General features: G+C 39.4%; 1 protein-coding gene across 1 annotated transcript in view; it reads right to left on the bottom strand.

The window, feature by feature from the left end:
- The window catches only part of si:dkey-215k6.1 (transmembrane protein 132C), a 256,759-nt gene that overhangs the window by 123,543 nt on the left and 112,928 nt on the right, over positions 1-20,288 (bottom strand). The gene's annotated exons all lie outside the window — the stretch shown is intronic.

The following is a 20,288-nucleotide window of genomic DNA, read 5'->3' as shown; positions in this document are numbered from 1 at the left end:
GTTAACGTTTGTATGCACTGCGTGGAGGATGAATTGGATGCTATTCTGGAGATGATATCTAATACATGTTGCTTTGCTAAGGAGAGGCAACAATTATGACCAGTGTAAGATGATATGATTTGTTCTGTTACTTTTCTTTCCTTTGTTTGCCTTTCTCCTCTGTAAATATTTGTTTTGCATCGCAGTCTTTCTCACTAAGTATTTTGCAGAGGTATCCTCTACATGAACTGACCCTCATGTTTTGCCAGCCCCCGTCCTCTCCCTTCTCCTGCTTTCTTTTCTTCTCTCTCCAGTGAGATTAGGGCCATTCATCTCTGCCTCTTCTTTTATATCCAGGTCTTCCTTTAATCTGGAGGATTCCCTCCTCCATTTCTCTTGGCTTCAACCCTTCCTACTTCTATGTTTCAGTTTTCTATTGGATTTCATACCCCATCCTTCCCTTCCAGATGTCATTCTTGTTTCTATTCCTCCTTCTTCAGCATTCCCTCGTTACTCTCTGTCTCTCTCCTTTATTTTCCTCACCAGGTCTTCTCTTTCATCTTGTCTTCACCTCCTCCCAAAGCTTTTCTTCTGCCTTTCATCCATCCCTTTGTGATTTCCTTCCCTTCCTTCCTCCCTCTCTTCCTTCCCTATACAGTATACCTTAGTTTACCCCTCCCTCTGCCCCTCCTCGCCCCTTCAATCTCAAGGCATACTATGGTTAATCTCTTTATTTCCCCTCTCTTCCCCGTTCCCTCTTTCTCTCTCTCTCTCTAATCCGTCCCGGTGTGTTTTGTTCTATTTATCACCTTGACGAGACCCTCCCTCAGTTTATTAACACACTTCACAGTCACGCACACACATGCACACAAGCTTGTTTACTGCTTTTCTTATTAAGACACAAACAATGGTCTCTGGTAACAACAAATACCAACATAGGCACGCTCTCCAATAAACTTTTTCCTCTTTACAGAAGGACAATAATCTGCCAACCCTCTTTGTCTCTTTTCTCATTATTACTTTTGTGTGTTTGAGTTGCTTCATGTCTTGCCAAAAACTACCAGCAAATATGCCAGGTATGTCCCTTGATATGTGCTCTGCATGTTATATGTGTGTATATACTGTATATATGCACCTGCATGTGTGTGTGTGTGTGTTATTAGTTATCTAATAAGATGCTTTCTGGGGTTTGACTCAAAGGGAAACCTCTTTTGAAAAGTTGAAATTCAAAATCACTCTGAACACATTTTCCGTGGTTTAGTTTAATGGAGGGAAAGACTTTCACCAGTTCACTATTGTTGTGTGTTATGTACAGTCTGTGCTATGGTTAGGAACAATTAGGGAAAAGGTGAAAAGTACTCGTAAGGCAGTGCGCACTGTCTTAAGTCTAGTGTGCATATGTTACCAAGTTAAACGCAGTGTGTGTGTGTGAGGCAACACAGCATAATATAACTGGTGTTTCCCCAAACAATTGTTTTATTTAACAGCTCAATGTTACATACAATGTACAATTCACAACTCTACGCAATGTTCTGCTTCCTTTGTTTCTCTCTCTATCCCTCTCTCTTTCTGTTTCCTCTACATACCTCACTCTCTCCTCTCTCCCACGTTCACTCTGTCCTCCTCCTCCTCCTCCTCCTCCTCCTCCTCCTCAACAAACCCAGAATTTAAGATAATACACTTCAAAGGAAATGTAGTTCACCTACTGTGGCAACAAAAGTGTGTAAAGGAAAGGGAGTTAGGAGAAGAAGAAAAACCTGGAGGTATAATGTGAGAAACGCATTCCTCAACACCGGCTGAGAAACATTCACCCGAGAAATGTCTAGATGATAAGGTTGTGGCAAAGACAAATCATAAATACAACATACTGGAAAAATAATTACGAAATACAACTTTTCCAGCACTTTTCTATCAAAGAGGTCTCACAAGAGAGCACGTATCTCAGTTCTGTTCATCTTATATCAGATAATGCACTATTTTGAGAACTTTGGAAAAATATCTTAACATTCATACACAACACATTTAAAGATGCAGTCCTAGAGTACAAATGAACTAGAACACAAACTGTGACAGATGTAAAAATGCAACCCATATTCACCCAAAACCATCGCTATTCCAGAAAGTTGGCGAACATATGTCTGCCAAGATAATAACTGACATTGAGCTGAAAGAAAAAAGATCATGATTCAGGTAAAACTACCAAGATGGTGTTTGTAGGAACACATAGATTGATTGTGGTTGCCTGATGATAAACACATACAGTATACCTACAACACACAGTCATATGCTAAAGAAGCATGGCAACATTGCTGTCCCATGGTGCATCTGTCAGGACCTTGGTGTGCGTGTCTATCAACAGGATGATGGACAAGGCTGCGTCCCTCAGCTGCTTCTGTCAAATCAGTGTACAGCAACAGAGCATGACAAGTGTCTGTGTGTCTTCCTGTCTCTGTTGGTCTGTTGTTTTTAGGTAATGCAGAAAGACAAGCAATACTTCTGTCTTCCCTTTGTCTTTATACACCTTTGTTCTATTTTTCATGTCAATGATGCAGCACTGTCTTGAAATGTGATTACCCACTCTCCACGTTCTCTATCAATCCATATCTATAGGTACCTTTAGCTTTTACTATCTAATTTGGGTTTTAAAGGTCCCCTATTACACAGTTTTTCATCAATATATTATAGTTCTCAGTTATATACAAAACATATCTCTGAAGTGTTTGGCTCCAAATACCAAACAGATCATGCATTGCAGCATCCCATAAACCCCTCTGCTTCAGCCCTGTTTCAAAAGTGCTGATTCTCTGTCTGTTACTTTAGATGAAAATAAGGAGCCACTCCCCACGCCCCTCTGAGAGATATTTGGTTAAAAAGAACACAATGGTGCTCTAGGAGGAGATTCAGGTGATAAGGTGGGGGGGGTGTTACCTTGGTTGGTTATTGGCTAATGGTTACACAAGCCAAAAAATAGTTATGACATCAAAAAGTGGCCAAAATCTGATGAGCTCATTTTCAGACAGGTTTTTATATAAATGCAAACTTTCAGAATCTCTTTACACAGAGGGGACACATGTTTATGTAGAAAAGACATGAAAAAGTGGATTTTGCATAATAGGTGACCTTTAAATTAAAAAGAATAGTGCTATATTAAAAACATATTTTGGTTTATTTTGTCACGACAAGAATTTCAGCAACAATTGTGAACACTTGAAACTGAATTAACAGCCGAACACATAACTGGCAATTCATTCCTCACTCATCCAATTGGTGACAATCATACATTACACACATTCACATTCAAGTGGTTTCCTGTTTGCCATTGAGTAGCTCAAAGAGTATCACCATTGATTTTATTTTCCAATTCTTTTATGGAGCAGAGTCTTGTTTATAGGCACTTCAACCTTAGTTTTAAAAAAAAAATAAAGAGCAAGTGAATGGAAAATGCATTTGGGCATTACGCCAAAAAGCCACACTGTTAATAAAGTGTCTTTTTGTTCCTTTCAATCACAATAAGTTTAAATGCTGAATGTGCTTTTCTCATTGTGATTTTTCTTTTTATGGAGTCAACTCTTATACACTAAGCCCCAGAGAGTCTATTTGTTTCACTTAGAATGTGCAGATTGTGCATTTTGGCGTTTTTCCAATACATGTTAAAACAAATTCAGACATTGGAGACACTAAATGAATTTGCCATACATATCAATTGTGGAATTACTTCAAGGAATAATAGCCACACTTCAGTGCCTTTGTTGTGTTCAAGTAAATATTTTCATTTGCCTTTGTAGGTCCCCCTAATAAACAGTTAACCCACATTTTTCTTTACAACCAAAAACTAAAGCTGACAAGCATATAGAACAGTTGAATGGAGAGGAGAACCGCGAGGAATGTGAATGAAGCCATGCATATGTATAGCTTAGCCTTTCCACACAGGACTACTGACCCAGGAAAGCAAGCAATATGTGCAAGAAAAACAAAGGGATAACAGATTGTTCTGCTGAAAAGGCAAATCACTTAAGTTCAATTAATTCCCTTTACACATAACCCTATTCTTTAAATAGTCTATCCTCATTCTCACCTGGTTTAAACGCAAGGAAAAAAAGAGAAAACACTTGTAATTTATTAGAGGTGATTTTACTCTTGCCAGGAAATGAATTCGAACATTTTATCTGCCTCTGGTTTATACACGAAAACACACATGCACACACACCCACACTACTCCTTATCATGATCACAATACACACCGACACACTATCTCTCTAGTACAGAGCACCACTGACACAAGGTCATGCAGACCTGTGAGCAACATGTATGACTGTATGTGTGTGAGTGTGTAAGTAGATGACTGCAGTGTTAGTGATAACTCTTGTCCTATGGAGCATCTGATGTTAAAACATTTACACTCAGCAAAGAAAGATATGGAGAGGGGGAGAGAGATGAATGACAGGTAGAGAGGGGAGGGGGGGATGGAAAGCAGCAGTGAGGAGAAACGAAAAGGAGAGGATGGATAAAGCCTGACCATCAATTCTGCATGTTCAGGTGGTCACAGCTCCCAAATAATAAGCTTCACAATGCATATAACAGAAAAACAAAAGAACAGACGGTGCACATTTGGATTTTTGCATTGGTGGAAAAATATGCATATCTGATCCATGAGATGAATCAGGTCTAAAACACAAAAAGATTGTGTTGAGTGTCACTGATTTTTGAGTAAAGGGGAAAAAAATCTTAAAGTTAAAGTGGACCTATCATGCTATATTTGACAAATATATTGTAGGGCCATAATATAAAACCTGTCTGTGAAGTTTTTTTTTCAAAATACCAAACAGATCATGCATTTTAGCCATGCCTCATTTCGCTCTATTTGCGCTTTTCCAGCCCTGTTTTTGCAAGGGCTGATTCTGTGACGTAGCTTTAATGCAAATGAGCTGCAGCTGACCACGCCCCCCTGCAGGAGAGGGGAGCGTGCTCTGATCAGCTGCTGGGCTCTCAGAAGAGGGGGAGGAAAAGAGATCTCCGTCCTCCGTGTTTTATTATATTATTATAGGCCTATAGAGTCGTTATTCATGTGTTTTAAAGCTCAATAAATAACAAAGAAGACCTTTGACCGGCACTTTTCTAATTTTGTCTGGAAGATTTAAACTTTAACGGACATCTTGACCGGCGAAAAAAAACCTAACTGAAACTCTGCCGCACGGTCCCCTCGTCCCTTGGTAGAGGCGGAGAGGTGGGTGTTTATCATCTGCTGGTGGACTAACCGGAGAGAATTACAGCGAGGGAGGGAATGCATTGAATTACAGCAGCAGGAGCAAAGGCTTGCCTCGGGGAGGGAGAAAAAGAGCCAGAGTGTCCACAGCGGAGAATAAACAGAAGGGCAACCATGGCAACCAGCCCAAGAAGTCTTCTTCGCTGCTTTTGTGGCAGACTACAGCGCCACTTACAGGCCTGGCATATGTACTACAGCGTCTCCAGCGCTTTCGAGCGGCAATGGCCCAACCCCCCATTCCCCTGATAGTTGGAGAGTTGCCCATATAGGCGGAGCACCCCTTTTCTGACGTCAGAACAATTCAAGTCTTTATCAGCTCCGTTGCAGCCCCGTTTTTAGAGATTTGGGTATGGAGGAAAAGAGAGAGGGTTGTGTTTTCTGACACTTGGTGAGTTCCCTGACACACCGGGGACACATATTAATGTATAAAAGACGTACAAAAGTGCATTTTGCATGATAGGTCCCCTTTAAAGTTTAGTACTCTTGTCCATTGTTGAAAGTACATCTCTCTCCAAAACCCTGTTGGATAGATTTTTTGTTGGGGCCTACAATGGCTTCCATTCAGGTTCTTTAAACTGTATTTAATGTAATATATTCTTTGAAGCTCACTACACTAGCCTCTGCAAATGCACAGTGGGAGATACATTTATATACTCCGGGGAACATCCCATAGAATAAACCCTTATTGCTTGAAAAGTCTTTGAGTTTAGAGCATGTGTGAACATTGACAGATCTCTTCATGAAAAACACAAAGGGCTTAGTATATCTACCGAGGCATACAAGTGAATTTGGATGTGTAATTCCGACAAACATCCAGTTTCCAAACAATGTTTTGTACAGAAAAGTATACATTCCAAGCCCTCAAGTTTTAAGTGCTCCTCTTGCATGCATTATTTTGATGTTCTTTTCATGTTTTCCATGAGTGATTCTGCAGTAAAAGTTATATTTTGAGGTTTATAACAGTTGTTGTTAGAAAGAAAAGGCACAAAGCTTAAAGAAAATGAGGCTACAAGCTTGTTTGTGTGCATTAGTCCTAATGTAACGCCCATCCAAAAGAACAAAGCGCCTGGATAGGATGTCAAGGTGGGTAATGTTAGATCAAATATGTTAGTGGTTTTACCCATAGCATCTTAATAAATAAAGCAAATACCAGAGATAGCATTTGTAAATCCCATCCACCATTGTCCTAGTGATCAAATGCAAGGTTTCAAGGTTTCAATCTTCAATTCATTGCCACGTCACTCTAAATGCCTTAAATGTTCATGCAAACCCTAAAAAGCAGTCTTCCCAAAAAGAAAGAGCAGAGCAGCCATATGCTAAGTGTCAGAACATGTTGCTGTATGTACAGTACAGCAGCAGATGTGTCTAAGTATAAGCTGACATATTGTTTGTCTGAAGTTGTTGGAACAGATGTTTTGGGGGATGACAGGTTGGAAGGATACTGTAAGAGGCACTGAAGAAGCTCAGTTTATCCTGTCTTCAAACTTTAACAGCATGTCCAACAACTCTTAAGAGTAAGTAAAGCAGTATAGGGTCAAAAGGCTTAGGATTGTATAATTTTGACTGGAGGAAAGTTTAGTGTAGTCTTTTAAAGAGCTACGAAATCCCCTTAAAGGTCACCTATTATCCAAAATCCAGGTTTTCCTGTCTTTTATACATGAACATGTGTCCCCTCTGTGTAAAGAGATTCTGAAAGTTTCAGGAAAAAAGATTTGCTCTCTTTTTGTCCTGATCCATTTATATAAAAACCTGTCTGAAAAGGAGCTGATCAGATTTTGGCCACTTTATGATGTCATAATGATTTTTTTGGCTTGTGTAACCATTAGCCAATAACCAACCAATGTGCATACATTTATCCCAAACCAAAATAGTTTTGTAAGCAAAATACTAGTTTGTTGCCTAGACCTAACAACGTAGATTCAATAGACAATGTTTAATAGAACGGTAAAAGAATAATAGAACGGACTAATGTATTTGTGGGAGTCACTGGCCTTTGCTTTCGACCTCTGCTGTTTTTAGGTATGAGGCTGTGTTGCAGTATCTGTTTATTAAAAACCTGATGTTCAGCTCAGAGAATGCAACAGCTCTCCTAAGTTTTTCTAGTATTTCTTATAAACAATATTCATTCTAAAAAGGTGTGATTGCCAAAAGTTGAAATCACGACACTCATTGATAATTCATGATTTAAAGAAACAGCACTTGCAACAACAAGATAAATGGCAGCAAATAATTAGAAGCGCAGACAGATGTTTGACAAAATTCAACACACCACCTGCATATTTCTCAACACATTCTGGAGAAGCTGTCATTATTGGACATGAGCAGCATTTAAATGAGTCAACTGTCAAATCATTAAAATCTGGTGTTCTGTTTTTCCCACTTTTTGAGAGGCAGACGCAAAATAATCTGTTGTTGTGATCACAACACTGAGAAGAGACAGGGTTACTTTTCTGACAAGCTGTAAACAAATTGAAAAGTCGAGAAAGTGATGTTTTTTATTGTAACCAGGTCTTAAAAAGTTGCAAAGTTGACTGTGGTTAAAGGTAAATCAAAGTGTATAAACTCTAATTTTACACAATGTGAAAGATTGTTTTTTTATTTTAAATATAAAGATATAAAAGATGCATGCAGATTTATTAGTAGTACATTTGGTTTTTGATATTACATTCCTTTTTGGTTATCCCTTTACTGTTTAAGCAGGTCTTTTTTAAAGGTCCCATGTCATGCTTTTCCGGTTATTACCCGTCCCCTTGTGTGTTATGTAGCTTTTTATTCATGTAAACTGTCTGCAGAGTCACAAACCCTCAAAGTACACCCTGTAGCGAGTAAAACTCTAACACAGAAAAGACCTGTCTATGCTGCCCCAGAACGCCTCGTTTGAGATTTTTGTTTTTCCATTGTGCTTTTCCTGGGTATGGTGACGTGCCCATACCCAAATGGACCAATCCGTGGAGCTCCTCACACACAGTCTCTCAGCGGCGAAACTGTGACACGCTGGGGGGGGGGGGGGGGGTGGGTGCTAGTGGAGCCTCGCAGCGGCGAAACTGTGGCACTGTAGGTGCGCCGCGTTTGGGGGGGGGGGGGGGGGGGGGGAGCCTCGCAGATGGGGGTGCTGCAAATTTTGAGAATGAACAGGTTGGGTTGTTTTTTAAAACATCAAATGACAGATGGAAAGCTGTAAGTCTGGGCAGGCATAACAAACTGTTGTCAAGCATTTAAAAGAAGGATGCAAAAAAGCCCTGTTATGTATGTTACAGGTCAAACGTGTCTCACTGTGAGAACATCTGCTACCTAGAATCATTTTCAGTTTTTTAACTATTTTTCCTCTCATTCTTTCCTTTTGAAGGCCTTTCATTCTTTTGTTCTTTCTTTCTTTTTATCGTCCTCATCCTTTCTTTTAATCTTTAGTCTTTCTGCCCCCTCTTGTGTCGACTTTTATCTAAAAAAATGTATCAACTGTCTTTCACTCTCATCTTTCTTTCATCCAGTACACTACCTTCTGTCACTTCCATATCCTTGTCTTACACACACATACAATAATACAACACCAAAAACCTTCCCTATGGAGCCTTGAAAATACAAACCTTTTTCAATCCATTACCTTGGTTGAGACTGCATTCAGAGAAAGAGCTTTGTGTGTGTTCAAATGCCTAATTATAGACCAGTTTATCTCTACCTAGCAAGAGCATCTTGCAGAAATGTGAATTATAACCCTTCTCTGTGTGGAACAAAGGCCAAAGTGCGTAACGGCACAACAATTATTTCAGGAGAAGGTCAAGTAGCATAAAAGCATGCGACTTTGATACAGGAGACTACCATTTGTTCCTAATTCCTATTCACAGCCAACGTTGATTTCTTGTAGCCATTACCCTAACCTCTTACTAAAGCAGGTTTCATAACTAAGCCAAGCCAAACCATAACAATAGAGTTGGGAGATCAGATAAATAATTAAAGGTTTAATAAGGCAGTAAGTGCATATCCATATAGCTGTGTTTGCGCTCTTTCAATTTGCACCTCAAATGCGATAAGTAGGGAAAATGAAAATAAGTTGAAAATATCAGAAGAAAATGTTTGCTTTGCTGAGGTGGAAACGAAGTTGTATGAATTAAATAAATAGTTGATTAGGAAAGAATCCAATGAAAGACCCAAACTAAATGAGCTGTTCTAATAAATGGTGCAACCAAAAACAACAACCCCCCCCCCAGCCCCACACACATCACTATTGTTTACTTTTTTGACAAGCATCAAAGGGATTCCCAAAAGGATTTCCTGTTCAAATCATATACTATTATTGTAGTGAAGCTTTCCAAGCACACACATGCAAACACACATCTGCACAATGTAAACAATCCAGGAAATGTTATTTGATTGTCACTAACAAACAAATAAATGAAAACAGTAACCCCAGCAAAAGCATTTATACACACAAACACACATGTTGCTGTCACATTCATCACTCCACAAGCCTCAACACATAGGTATCCTAACCAAGTCACACATGTAATCAATGTTATAAAGTCTTACTAGTTGGTATTCAATCACAAACTGTGTGTGTGTGCTGTCTCTGTATTTCTTTAGTTTGTATTGATTTTTCACACGATCAAATGTACAAGCCATCCTAGACTGTGTCCTTCAGAAGGATGCTTACACTTAGAAACTTGAATCACAAATCCAGCTCTGCAAAGAAACCCACACACACACACACACACACACACACACACACACACACACACACACACACACACACATACACACATACATACATTGTGGTCTCTTTAGCTGTCCTACTCCACACACACTCTCTCTGTGCAGCTGGCTCCCCAGTTATATAAGTTCACTGCAAAATGACTATTGTGTAATATGCTGAAAGATGCCAGTATACAGAGATGTGTGCGAGTGTCTGTTTGTGTTTGTGTGTTTGTTTGATTCAGCGTACAGAACATGAAGTAAACATGTGATTTCCTTTACAACGCATGCCTTTTTGCTCCATGTATGGGTGCTTATTCGTGCACATATGTTGGCCCCGCTTGTTTGTTAATTATGCATGACTGAGGAAAATGCCATCAGCTCCAGACCTGGTCTTTATTTGCACTGCTGAACAGGCCTCAGCACCACCAGCGCTGCAGGGGTAGCCATTACAGAAGCTCCTGCTCATGCATCCACCCTACATCTGCCCCGCATACAACTAAAGAGGATTGTAAAAGACTAATCTGCTAAAGTTTGATCTGGATAATTGTTAGTGAGAAGGACAATCATTTAGCCAGCTGTCGAGACTGCAGACTTTCTAAAACGTATTTTCTGAATAATACAATTCAGGTTGGACCATTTATTATTTTCTTAATTGCAATGTTTAATATCAGTTCCAGGTCCGTGTATGACTTTTAAGAAGTGGATGTGGCGGAGTGGACTAGTGCGTTGGTGTTCGGATCAGGGGAGCACAGGTTCAAACCCCACTGCAGTCAGCATGTCGTTGTGTCCCTGGGCAAGACACTTCACCCCAAATTGCTCCTGTGGGGATTGTCCACAGTATTGAGTATGTAAGTCGCTTTGGATAAAAGCGTCTAACAAGTAACATGTAATGTAATGTTGTACTATGAGAGGTGTACAAGCCAATCAAAGTACAGGAACTCTATAGATAATTGTCCTAGGGTATCTTTTAAGAACAGCTGTGCAGAAGGCTGACCATGCATACAGTTTCATTCAATTTAATTAGAGGCAGAGTGAAGCTTGTTTAAATATTTTGTATCTTAGCATTCTGCGACCCTTTGACTATAAGTCATGTTGAATGAAGGATCTGTCAGAGTGAACAGAGTGAATGTTGCTTCAGTTCAGTGTAACATTTTCCAACATATGTATGGATTTCCTCCAAGTGCCCTAGTTTTTTTTCACAATTCAAGACATGCAGGTTAGATGACTATAATATCCAGGTGTGCTGGCAATGTGATAGGCAGGGGGAGAGTATAGAATAAGGGGGTGTAGAAAATATAAAGAATGGATAGATGGATGGGGGCAAAGATATACAATAGTATAGACCATATTTCAGATGGAGTTTGTTAATGTTATGGACATATCCATACATGGAGTACATTGAAGGTGTTAAAATAACCATTGTGAATTGGGTAAGCTACACACGTAACTGGTTCATTCCAATAGTAGATGTGGCCCAGGGTGTTGCCATGACAATAGATAATCAACGCGTTTTAGACATAAAGCGCTGAATTGGATGCATACTGTAAGTGTAGTTGATATTGAATTTCATGAATGCTTGATGTACCTTAACAAAAGTCTGAGCCTATCATCACACTTTGTCATTGCTACATTAGCGCTGCAGGCATTCCTTCTTCAACGTTTTTTAACTGTCGCACAAGTCATTTATCGTTATACTATACTATCACCAACTTGTCGAAGACCCACTCTTAGTATTTGTCAGGGTTGGGGAAAATAGGACCCAAATGCAGTAACAGGACTAAAAAGGTCAGGTAACAGAAGGCGAGCTTTATTAACCAAAGCCGATGACAAAAGAAAACAAGGAACAACTTAACATTACCAAAACCAGGGGAGTACGAGGAAGGAAACCAGGACAAAAAACTTCAGTAACAAACATGGAGCGTGGCATTAAAGACGGACGGGTAGCATGGACTAGCATAGACGATAAGCACAGGGAAAGAAAAGACTAAATACACAGAAGGGTAATCACAGGACAAGACACAGCTGGGCAGGGGAGGCAGAAACACAAGGGCAACAGGTGAACACAATCAGACAATCAGACACACCAGGGAAACTAAAGACAGGAAGGCAAACACAGGAAGTAGGATCAGACAAGACAAATGGAGGAAAACATTTCAAAATAAAAGGTGGAAAATGAAAACATAAATCCAAAACCATGACAGTATCAGTATTTTCTTCTCTGTGGATTAAGCCAACGGGCCAAAGTCCAGCACGCCAGCAGCAAAGTGTGGGACTTTTACAACGACTACCTCTGTACACATTTTTTAAGCACGAGAAAGAGAATGTAATCTGCACAGCTTTATGTTTGGTTACTGGATCCCTTTCAAATAAAACCCTCACACATGGAATCAAACCGCCCCCTCTTCTTCCCACCACACATGGGATTAGAACGACATATTTCTCTGTAAACAAAGACACAGACAATAGTGGTGGGTTGTTGGCCGCTGTAGTAGCTTCGAGCTAGTCCTCTGGGCTGAGGTCCCAGATTAGCAACCAGTTATTTCACCACAGATCACTTTCAGCAGGCAGAGACTGAATGCTAAAGGAGAACTTCTACAATTAGATCAAATCAGACAAGAATGAAAGGACATTTCTCGCAATACACATGGTACTTTATTGCTACATAATTAATATGGTTTGGTTTGTTTGTTTGGGTTCTTTTCCAGTATAACAGGACAATTTGGATTTTGGTTTTGTAACAAGCTTATTGCTAAGTGTGAAATGGATACCGCCGCAGCCTACTTATATAAACTGATTTATTGTCATTCGTTCCATTGCAAGTGCAACAACCCAAGATATAATAAAAAAGCTAATATTACTAACCAGGTTCTGTTGGCGATCGCTTTGGTCCAAAAAATACAGAAATGTAGGTCAACATTTATTTCAATATTAGAAATTGGATTTAAATAATGATTTTTTTTTAACAGAGGTCAGTTTATTACATGCTTACCTAAGAAAAAGTTCATTGGTAACGTACAATTGTTGACACACTCTTACACGTCTTTCACTAAAACCTGAAACTACCAGTTAGGGATCAAAAGGAACATTAGGTAGTCACAAACACTGATAATTAACACAAGACATATTTCAGTGGAAACAGAGCTAACACCAGGGAGAATATTAAGACGATATAGGACACATGCGGCAGAGAACTGCTTACTCAAAGGTGCAATAAAGCTCCACGCAGCTCATTTGAGTGAAAAGATAAAACTTGAAGAGTCCAAGACTTCAGCGTGTCATTTATCACAAGTGGAAGAGATCCAAAAGTACTTCATCCCTTCTAAGTGTAGGGTCGGCAGTGAGACACTAATAATGTGTGTGTGTGTGTGTGTGTGTGTGTGTGTGTGTGTGTGTGTGTGTGTGTGTGTGTGTGTGTGTGTGTGTGTGTGTGTGTGTGTGTGTGTGTGCGTGTGTGTGTGTGTGTGCGTGTGTGTGTGTGTGTGTATCTGCCTGCGTGTTTTTAAGAGAAAAGAGTGGAATTGGATTGGTATTTATCAAGTGAATCATCTCATTGGAGTCTGAGCTTACACACACACACACCCATACTCACACACAGACACACACACACACACACACACACACACACACACACACACACACACACACACACACACACTCAAATGGACACACACTCAAATGGACACATATAGTACTCTGAAATCCAAACATTTACTCAGCAAACACAGGTCTCAGTTGGCTCCAACAAACAAATAAACATGTCAACAAAACCAGCAAACAACAAGTTTGATCAACAAGCACAGCTGGGAGCAGAGACTCAGCGATAAGAAAACACCCAGCGGATTCTGATGTGTGTTTTTGGGAGTGGATGGAACAACAATACACGTCAAATCAGACGACGCTCACTCACTCATCGTGGCACACACACATGCCTGTTTGGGGAGTTGAATTACAGAAAACCTAAAAAGTTAAATTGTAGAGAAGTGACTGCAGAGAGGAAGTGATACATACTGCAGACCGAATGGCCAACACATATGATAAGGTTTATTTAAAAGAGTATAGGAATAAACCTGCAGGGACTTACAAGTAACATTACCTTCATGTGGCTTGCAGAGAGTGTTTTGTGCATTGTTTGTGCATTTAGGACTCATTTAACATTCAATATGTTCTCCAGCCACAAACCTATCATCCCAAACATTATTGACGGATAATCAGAAATGTATTGTTTTGTATCTTAATCTTGGATCATAAATGTCAGAAGGTCCATTATAAACATAGATATTTAGCACACAGGGCAATATCTCAGCCATGCAATGGTTCAATCGTTATTACATTTTTGATTCACAACTTTCATTCAAAACATAGGTACAAAAACGTCAAGGCCTTAAAGTTATACATCAATGCAATGATTATTTCACAAATACCATTCTAGCTTTAACATGATGGACTCTAGAGCTCATGTTAATTAATGAGGATTGTCCCTTCATAAATACAAAAATAAAAATTCAAAATATTGAATAATTAAAATAAAAAGATTCATATTTTTTTATATTGAGCAAAATTGCAGCAGTATCTCAACAGGTAAACAGGTAAGTTCAAAAGTATTACAAAAATTGCACTCTTGGTCAGTGTGATTTTACTGTATATGCATTATAACAGTTTGTGTTGCATTGAATAAACATGAGCATCAAGTTAATGGATATTGTGCGTACTCAAGATTAGAAAGTAACAGTTGTCCTCCTTTTATGGTCTGTATGTATTCTTAAATCATTATACAAGCTGTCCCCTTTGCCAGGTCAGCTTCTTTATAAAGCATATATCAAATCAACAAATATGTATTTTTTCCTTATTCTTGCACAGGGTAAAGCGGCAGATTTAATTGAACGTTTGCCCCTAAGCAGATCGCAGGGTAAGTGAGGATATTTTAGCCCCATTTGTGATCATTCAGTCATTAGAAACTCAACCTTAACAAAAACCAGTGAGTGAAAAAAACGTGAGCGGAGCAATATGCAGTATTCTCATGTTGTACTGCTAGTCTCAAGCAGACCTAAAACGTTAACAGTCACCTGCTGGGGGAGAGATGCAGCGCCTGGGGGTGCCATTATTGTCATCGTAATTATAAAACTTGCGCCGAGGCGTAATTTAAAACGCTTAAATAACACCCGTAACATGTAGAATCACACTTCGCACACAGAGAGCACAGCCTGGCATGTGGCACCGATTGTGCTTTTCATAATGGCTTCTTTCATACTAGAAATTCTTTGTGTTAGAATGTGTGTGTTTCCCTGTGTCTAATTGAGGCATTTCAAAGTGAGAAAAAAAGAATAGATCTAAAAATGTGGAGGCAGAGAGAAGAATAGCTTGAATTGTGAGGTAAAGATAGTAAATGATTGCTACGAGGAATGACAATAAGATGCATGATAAAATCATGAACAAAATGGCTTCAAGTTACGGTATGTTTGTTATTTGAGTGCATTTCAGATTGTATTATTATTTTCTGAATTATAAGAACCCTGGTAACTTTGTCATCTACTGTATAACTAGAAAATAATGATTGTATTGACATACTCAAACATGTGTGAGGTTTCCTAACAATGTGCCGACAAGCCATTGTAAGGAAATCGCCGTAAAATGTACTGTTGTGTTCCACCTCTAATCAGCTGACAAAAGCTTAACTACAGGATTCAAAACATTACACTTCCTTGTGTAGGAAATAAGTCTGAGAGAAATGTGGTCTTAATTCTTAGAACTTTAGTTGGACACATGAACACAGACTCAAACTATCATGCATTTATAGGAAATAAGCACACAAAGCCCTGGCCAAATGAATTATAAAGACTCCGGCGGGAGAGAAAGATCAAGAGTCCGAAAAAAGTTGACAAGGCACCAAATTAAGAGGAGTAACACGCGGTATGACAAGAAGGATGAAATTATAGGGAGGGGAGACAGAGAAAGACAGGAAGAGGAGGAGAGACAGCGAGATGAATTAAGAGAGAAAAGGAATTGACAGGACAGCCACAATGACCTTTAAGAGTGGAAGAGAAATGGATAAACAGATACAATTCACACAGTGTTGGTGTGTATTCTACGGCTTGAAATTTGCTCAGTGTGTGTCTCCCTGCCTCAGTGTGTTTGACAGACGTCTCTGTCCCGTCCTGTCTGTCTTTGGTCCAGGTGCTGCGGAGTGATAACAGCTCCGCCTCTCTCCTCTCCTCCCGCCTGGCCAGACTAAGTCTACTAATTCAACGCGCCACCGACGGAAAGCTTGTTTCTGCTTCGAGTGTCAGCTCTTTGGAACTCATTCAACAAAAACATCCAGTGTAGACTTTAAGCTGCTCGTTCAATGGGCCGTCTGAATTTATTTGCCATGGCTGACTCATCTACACCCAAATGTGGAGTTAACATCAAAATGACAAATAGGGGCGCTGGGTGCCTAATGGTGAGCGAACTGAGCCGCTGGCCAGAGGGTCATGTGCTCCTGATGACTCTGTGGGGGGAAATCTGAGCAGAGGAAAGTGAGTGAAACAAGTCTATTATCTTCTCAACTGTGAGGCCTGGGCACCCGGTCTGCCAGCTTCAAAATAGCAGAGGACTGATGTTGTACTGAGCAGGTCCCAGGTGGGAATGTTTGGCAGAAAATAAGTGTGTAAACAACTGCTGCCAAAGTATGTGTTCAGCAACTTTTTGTGAGTAAATAAAGAAGAAACATGTATTTGAAGCTAAGAAACAGCGTCTAAGATTGGCAAGAGCTAAGTAAGGCCACATCACATGTACTATAAATGTAAAACATGTGTACCGTTTGCCAATTATAAATGTAAGTTGACGATTGAGTGGTTGGACTTAAGAAATAAATAAGGAGTATCACTATGCTAAAGGTCAAAGGGTCATAGAAGGAATAATCTTTTGTTTGTTTCAGTTTCCCACAATGTTTAGGCCCATTTGGTCCGAATACATTTTAAATGGGTGCAACATCCAACTCTGAAAACATCCGATTTTTGTCACTCAAAGCCACTTAATTCGACAAAAATAAAATCAATGCCAGAATCCTTCACCAGCTGTATTATGTCAAGCTAAACAGAAAATAAATAATGCTTGATATTTTCTTGAAATTAAAACCCTGATCTTTTTCACAAGTAGCATCTGTTTGGAAACACAACTCTCAAAATCAATTTACTTAGAGTTTAAAATGTCATACAAGGAAATTAGATTAAGGCATTGTAAAAGATCTAAAGTGGTGTAAAATTGTACTAAAAGGAGAAAAACATTTTTTATCACAAAAGCTGATATTTTGAAATGTCTATTGGAATTAGGATAACAGTGAATAGCAAATAGGTTGCATTCATGTGGTGCTTTTACCCAAGCACTTCACAATTTGCTTGTCATTCTCACACACGCTGATGGTGACAGAGCTACCATGGAAGAAGCTGCTACAATCAGGCTCTTACTCAAGGACACTTCCACAGATAGACAGCAGGGGATGAGGATCAAACCAAAAGCACTGTGAGAAGTGGAAGAGTGCTACCTTAAAGGTCACAGCCTTGATTTCCACGAGTTTACAGGCAGTTTATTAAAGGTCTCCTATTATACTATTTTTAATCAATATATCATAGGTCTCAGATATATACAAAATATATCTCTGAAGTGTTTTGCTTGAAATACCAAACAGAGCATGCATTGTAGCATCCCATAATCCCCTCTGTTTCAGCCCTGTTTCAAAAGTGCTGATTCTCTGTCTGTTACTTTAGATGAAAATAAGGGGCCACTCTCCACGCCCCTCTGAGAGATATTTGGTTAAAAAGAACACAATGGTGCTCTAGGAGGAGATTCAGGTGATAAGGTGTGGGGGGGGGGGGGGGGGGGGGGTTACCTTGGTTGGTGATTGGCTAATGGTTACACAAGCCAAAAAATCGTAATGACATCATAAAGTGCCCAAAATATGATGAGCTCATTTTCCAAAAAGTGAGCAAATCTTTTTTCCTGAAACTTTCAGAATCTCTTTACACTGATGGGACACATGTTTATGTATGAAATACATGAATACGTGGATTTTGCTTAACCTGTTAAGCCCTGAGCCTGTTTTTCAGGTCTCAGGCTCGAAAATGACATTCCCAGAACAAATGACCATATCTTCCCTTCTAAAAGGGTTAAATTAATAATCTTTTTTCTCAAAGTAATGATAAATCTGTGAGTTGGATGTAGAAAAGTCAGAATCAATATAGATGTTTTTTATTTTAAAGAACATTCAGATTTTACATAGTAAAAAACTGTAAATTATAGTGTCCATCCAAAAATTATGTTTTACTTATAGTGAAAACTACCCTTGGATGATGGTAAGGTAGAATAAAAGCTTTAGGAATCCAAAGTACAACATATAATAAGTACCCTGTATCAAGATTGATGCAAAACAAGTGACATTTGACCTTTTTAGAGAGATTTAGCAAAAAGAAACCACTTCTGGGGTCATTTGGGTGGATCTTCCATATCTCTGGCCCCCCTTGCTCGATTTTGATGGTTGACACCTCTTTCTGACCGTTAGAGCCAATATAATCGAAGGGGGAGTCCCCCACACACACTCATTGTGAAACAAAAAGGTGGGGGCTTTGCGCATGTAATTTTGCATTAGAGTGAAGCTACACTCTAGCTCTGATATCTAGAAACGGAAAAACATGGATTATCAATCTCATTGCTCATGGATTATCAGAAATAATTTCAAAGGGACACAGATACATTGGATTAACCTATGGATTAACTTCAGCAGCATTTTTATCGTTTTAATGCCATTGAAGACCACTTTGGAGAGACTCCAGAGCCAAGGTAACCTTGTTAGCATTTTTAGCTACCTAGCGTCAAATGTTTTGATGTCTGTTTTTGCTTATAACGTCACCATTTCGTATAATTCAGTGATAATGAGGGTACCCATCGATTCTGTGTCACCTCACGATGTGAATCGATGTCATGGATGTAGAGAAAAGATAAATAATAAGGTTTTGTGAGTGATTTTCGGTGCAGTAATCTGTTAGCATTTTTCGCTCGTTGCTAATTCAGAGGCTCAGTGTTAGCATTGTGGGTTTTATTTTGAAAAAAAAATTAAAATGATCAGTTAGATGAGTTTCTTCCCGTTACATGGATATAAAACATTCATAGTTTATTAAATGAACATGCAGAAGTATATAATCACTTTAAAAAGCCACTGCTGAATCTTCGAAAGTCACCAGAAAGCCTTAACTGATTGTTCACAAGCTGCATGTCAAAGTGCCACAACATTTCTCCTGTCTCTTTTTCTTCCCTGCTTCAGTCAGTGGTCTTCAATCAGCAGCGCAAACTCACTTCCTCCCCATCCCCACCCCCTCGTTTCGCCATGATGGATTGAGCCTGGTGTTATCCTCCTCCTCTCCTCCCCTGTCCCCTGTCAATAGCAGAGATTTCTGTTGAGGAGTGGTGGGAAGAGAAGTGAGAAAAGCAACGACGAGTGGTGCAAGTAGAGCAGAGCACAAACAAAGTGTGGAGGGAGAACAAGAGACAAGCAGACCAAAAAGCAGTTGAATAAAGATAATGTGGAGTTTTCCCCCACTGGGTCCTGTGTGGCTCCTTCCTTCCACTTTTCACTTTGTGTGGGTTGAAGCGGTTGGTAAATAATCGTTTTTATTTGACATTTGTTTACAGTTTTTCTCTCTGTTTGCTTTCTTAATTAATGTATGCCCACTATTTTTAGAAATGTAATTAAATAGTAGTTGACAAAATATTTGGAATGGATATAACTGGATGCCGAGTCTTGAAAAAAAAGAGACTTCTTTAAAGCAGTGTTCGCACATATTTGGGTAAAAATATTATGGTTATTTAAAATGCAAAGACAGGAATGGTTGTGCCCACCTGCTTCCAATTTTAAATTCATACTTTAGATAAGTTATAACAATCAATCATGTATTTGTGGTGGAATTGCTCATCAATCCTCCTGTCCACACGAAAAGGATATCCCTTACTAGCCTGTCTCAAATGGGACAACGTGTGAAGAAAGTCATACCAAAGTAACGTTGAAGCCAATATGAGCCATCAATAGTCTGAGTTGGCCAAATCAAGTAGGTAGTGTACTAAGTTATACTTTTTAGTAGGATTTTTTTTCCATCTTTCCTGCCTCAACTTCTAACATTTAATTCCTATAAACAGTGCCTACTCTTTCCTCTCATCCTCCTCCCTCTTCCTTCCCCCATGTGTCTTTCAAACACCTTCTCATGCTCCCTCTGCAGCACCATATCCTCCGCTCTCCCATTAGACTCTATGTCTTAGGTTCTTATGTAACTCCACATTGAACTCCATAGGTGTCTTTCATTCTTATTCGTCTGCACATTTCTGTAATTGGTAA

This window comes from Trematomus bernacchii, unplaced genomic scaffold, assembly GCF_902827165.1.
Source record: "Trematomus bernacchii unplaced genomic scaffold, fTreBer1.1, whole genome shotgun sequence".
Lineage (NCBI taxonomy): Eukaryota > Metazoa > Chordata > Actinopteri > Perciformes > Nototheniidae > Trematomus > Trematomus bernacchii.
The sequence above is the reverse complement of the archived record's forward strand: the minus strand, read 5'-3'. Positions and strand labels throughout refer to the sequence as shown.